Below are 5439 nucleotides of genomic sequence, written 5' to 3'. Positions count from 1 at the left end.
AATATTTTTAACTTTGCTTTATATAATTGTTCTTATTTTTAATTCACTTCACTGTACTTCGTTTTCATATAAAAATACATAGTACATGCCTTATTTTCCTCTGTTTAAATTATGTTTTTGTGAAAAATATATACATAATGTACTTTATCCTACTCCGGAGTTTCATTTACCTGTAGTACATCTAGATTTTGCTAGGTGAATTTGAAAAAAATGTTTCAGTGTTAGATAGCCTATTTATCGAGGAAGGAAAAGCTTTATTATATAATCACGCTAAGACCAACATGAGCGGAGCAATATGCGGGTGAAACCGCGGAGCACAGCTAGTCTCATATATCATAATTATTAAGTGTTGAAAGTTGGTTTTGACCGCAAGTAAAATATTAAATATCTATAATATTGAGGTCTGTAAAACTGGCGATATAGAAAAGGCTAAAATTGAAAAAAAAATGCTAGAATGGCCAGTTTTCATTTTGGCACTATTAAAAAAATCTACAATAATTTTGCAGCAACTAATTCACCTACATTTATCCTACGAGTCATTATTTTTACCGGTTTTTACACGCCACCTTAATGAAACTAGAACTGTTGCTGATTTTCAGCGATCGTTTTGAGCAACAAAATCGTTGTTTTAGCAATTAATTAGCAACTAAAAAGCAAAAATTTTTTGATTCAGCGATACCAAAATCACAGCACACTTTTCATTGTCAAACTATTATCGACATTGTCCTCAGTGGAAATAACATTCAAAAAAGCGCAGCGCGCTACTTTTCGTGTACCCAAAATAAATTGTTGTTATTGCATTGTAAAAGAAAGAAAGAAAGAAAGAAAAGACATTTATATCTAGAAATAAATATCTTTTCTTTCTTTCTTTCTTTCTTTTACATTTTATTTTTATGAGGACAATGTCGATAATAGTTTGACAGTGAAAAATGCGCTGCGCTGCGCTTCATATGTCTGCGCCGGCCCGTATGCGACGATTTTGGTATCTCTGAATCTTGCCAAAGATGTTTCACTTCTGATACGTGTGCTCGGCGGACATTTTTTTTTTCAATTTTCGTCGATTTTATATCGCCAGTTTAGAAGATCCAAATACTGTCTTTTTCAACAGATTTTTCTTACTCTATATATTTTAACTAGCTTTCCGCCCGCGGCTTTGCCTGCTTTGTCTAAAACCTAATAAACTAAATACTAAATCTTCCTCTTGAATCACTCTATCTATTAAAAAAACCGCGTTGCGTAGTTTTAAAGATTTAACTAAGCATACAAAGGGACAAGAGACAGAGATATTTTATACTATGTAGTGATGAAATAAAACACGATAAATTGTTCAAGTGTATATTTTACATCCATATATATACATTTTTTAAAGAACTGTGTACAAATGTTGAATAAATTTGCTTAATACATACTGGTTTTTTATTTTGTACATTTGCCTTAGTGCTAAGCATTTTTTTTAATATAACTATTTATGTATTTTATTTTATGACAATATAATTGTGAAAGTGAAGTGCATATAATAAATGCAATTTAAATTATAATGTGGGCTAATAGTTTGTAATACATGAAATTTAAGGGTGAATTTCCATTATTTTATAGACCAGAAGGTACTAGCTTTCAAGTAAAAAGTGGAGGTAACAAACAAAATACAGATGACTTGACAACCTCTTTCTTTTTTTAAGTCGATTATGAAAACATCTATGACAATACTGAATACTTTTTATATAAAACAAAATAATAGTTGTACGCTCGTTCCTTCAATGGAAACTGACCCTTATAAATAATACAATAAAGAACATAATATTTAAATCTAGTAGCAAACATTGATTTCCTATATTATTTAGCTTAAAATAAACCTAAATCTTTGGCATATAAACTTAAATTGTGTAAAAATGCATTATTAGTTCCACTAAAATTAAAAAATGACTAGTTGAGTGAATTGGTTATACCAAAATGCAGTTCATATAGAAATATTAAGTGTAAAGACATAGAGATACATAATATTTAATCTCAAAAAGTCCGTTGAACTATCGTTATTATATTTTTTCTTTACAATAAAATCCTCGACGATGTGTGAAAGTAGAAGGTACAAACACAGTAAACAGAATACAAACAGTAGGGGAACTCCATATAAAACGTTCGAAGCGGCTGATTCAGCCGGGCTGAATCACAAACAGCATTGACGAGATATCTAAGGATACTTAGCGGTACGTTTTTTACGGAGTTTCGCTACCGTTCGTATTTTGTTTACGTGGTACAAGCTCGTTTTAAACTACTACACCGATATTGAAATAGATGATAGCTTTTTCATAGAGCTAGAGCAAGAGCATTATTTCGTGGTCTTTTAGTGTAACCGAAAACTCGAATTCAGTGTTGTTCAGTATCAGGCTGCATAGAATCTTTTCGAACGCACTAAGAACAACGAAAGAATGCTCTACGCCTGTTTACACTAAAAGAATTTGACATAGTGGGATTAGAATGAGCATTCGCTCGTTTGATGTAAATGCACTGTTACAACCATAGCTACCAGACTTTTTGAAATATTTTTTATTAATTATTGTGACATTTGAGGCAAACGAAAAGCCTTAATAGTATTCATATAAAATTAATTCTTAGGTATTGTGTAAAATAACATTAAAGCTTTATTACATTATGAATTAACTAAAATATAAGTACTTATTATTGGAAGTTTTGAATCGGGAAGGAAAATATTATTATTATAAAAATAGTCCCAGTCATTTTACGCAACTCTATCTAGTACAATAAAGCATAGCTTGTAGTACCTATAAATTCTTCATATTTTTCAAAATACATACAGTTTTTTCATGTTATTACGAGAAGAACATAGTTGCCTGGTAGAAATCACTGCATAGTGATAAGCTTATCCGATGTTATTAATACATCTCACTGTTTCTTTCCTTAGTATTTAATTTAATGTACAATAAAGCGTTAAAAATAAATAAAAAAAAACATCAGATATAAACTCCAGTCTGCAGAGGTCGAATCAATTTTCAGAAAACTAAAATTATATATCGTATATTATCATTGGACCTAACATAGATACCGGTGGAATTCCGAATTCTAGCGATGTATTTAATGAATTTACTAATTTTTTTGTTATCGATAATCAACTAAAAATAAAGTTAAATAAATTATACAATAACAATACTTGAAGAATACTTAAATACCAATAATAACGTGTTAGTGCAGCAAATTTCAGAAAAACATTAAACACAATATTCCTCTTCTCAATAGAGTCGGGAACCATTTATCTATTACTAATGATGATGAAAATCTATTATATACCTATTAAAATGTATGATGCTAGTTTACAGTATTAACGTAACTATAAAATAAATAAAAAAAAAACAGATTAAAAAATCTCTGGCAAAAAGAAAAGAATATAACAATATAAAACACAAAACGCACTTTATAAGATCTCACAATAGACTACAGACAATGCTTGAAGCAAAGCATAGTCTATGGTTAATAATATTTTGAAACTTCTAAACAAAACTATGTTACAAGCACCGAAATGATACGACAGCCCTATGGGGTTAATTGAACTATTCTATGTACCTACTCTATACTTAAATATACTTACTGTATTCTAAACTCCAATTGATTATACAAATGGCATATTTTATTTTAAATTATATATTACTACAATAATACTGTTACAAAAGTAATTGAAATCGTCACAAATATCTTTGAAATTCGATGTTGGGTCATTAATATAAATTATAAATAAATACGGCTCCAAAATAGACCCTTGTGGAACACCAAATGTTTAAGAGCAGTTTTCAAACATATTTTATCAAATTCATTTGAAATAAACTTAATAGCTGTCGAATTAGTTTTTACTGCCATAATATTGTACTTTATTTCTTTGCTATCGTTACAAAAATGATAATTAATAAGAGGCACAGAGTTAAATGCAATTGAATTAGATAGATCACTAACTTATTTAAAACTATACAGGGTGTCCCAAAAAGTAGTGATATACTGAACCTGGGAGGTAGAGGACTTAGAGGGCTATCCGAATCACCCCCATTTATGTTATGCGATTTTTCGTGATTTCGGAGTTATGACGTTTTTTTCAATTTTTCATCTATCGCCGAGTACGATGAGATTTTTATTTATGGTGACGTGAATTATTGCGCTAGATGCTTGATTTTTTTTGTGTGCTAAGCTGAAAGATAGGCCAATTCAGTATGGTAACATTTACTATCGTTAGATCTTCGAATAGAATAAAAAAAAGAATTAAATGCCAAGAAAGATAAAATTACCCAGTATGTTCATAACTTCAAGGGCTCATAAAAAAATAAAATCACATAAAAAAGGTTTTCCATTTGGCTTTTAAAAACTTGCTCTATCGATCAGATAGCTACCCTAAAAATTTCATTTTATTATTCAGAAGGCTTCAATCGAAAAATTGAAATCTAAATGTGGTAAGTGCAAAATTTTTATTAACATGATGATCATTAAAACCAATAAATAGGTGTTTAATTACCAGAATTTTTTTAAAATAGCCCCGCCGTTGCTCAATGCAAGTGCGACATCACCGTAAAAAGTTGTCTTTTAAATGTCTGAATGCTCTTTTATCATTTTTAATGGTTTCTTCTGCTACTATGAATTTCCGGGTTATTTCGTCCAAATTGTGGCAGTCTCTCGTCTTTGTAGTATCCCCACAGAAAAAAATCAATAGGGTTTATGTCCGGAGACCGTGGAGGCCAGGCTAAAGGGCAAAAATACCCTGAAAGATGGATTGGTCGTTGCAGCCTGCGCATGCGCCGGTGACGCCTGCTTTAAAGCCTGGCCTCCACGGTCCCTCGACCTAAACCCCATTGATTTGTTTCAATGGGGATACTAAAAAGACCTCGGCTACTTGAGAGAATGCCACAATTTGGACGAAATAACCCGGAAATTCATAGTATCAGAAGAAACCATTAGAAATGATAAAAGAGCATTTAGACATTAAAAAGACAACTTTTTACGGTGATTTCGCACTTGCATTGAGCAACAGCGGGGCTATTTTAAAAAAATTCTGGTAATTTAACACCTATTTATTGGTTTTAATGATCATCATGTTAATAAAAATTTTGCACTTACCACATTTAGATTTCAATTTTTCGATTGAAGCCTTCTGAATAATAAAATGAAATTTTTGGAGTAGCTACCTGATCGATAGAGCAAGTTTTTAAAAGCCAAATGGAAAACCTTTTTTATGTGATTTTATTTTTTTATGGGCTCTTGAAGTTATGAACATACTGGGTAATTTTATCTTTCTCGGCATTTAATTCTTTTTTTTATTCCATTCGAAGATCTAACGATAGTAAATGTTACCATACTGAATTGGCCTATCTTTCAGCTTAGCACACAAAAAAAATCAAGCATCTAGCGCAATAATTCACGTCACCATAAATAAAAATCGCATCGTAC

This window comes from Colias eurytheme, chromosome 29 (assembly GCF_061535395.1).
Source record: "Colias eurytheme isolate Ceu_HAF_F1 chromosome 29, ilColEury1 Martin Lab GWU primary, whole genome shotgun sequence".
NCBI classification, from domain to species: domain Eukaryota; kingdom Metazoa; phylum Arthropoda; class Insecta; order Lepidoptera; family Pieridae; genus Colias; species Colias eurytheme.
Note: the sequence above shows the minus strand (reverse complement) of the source record.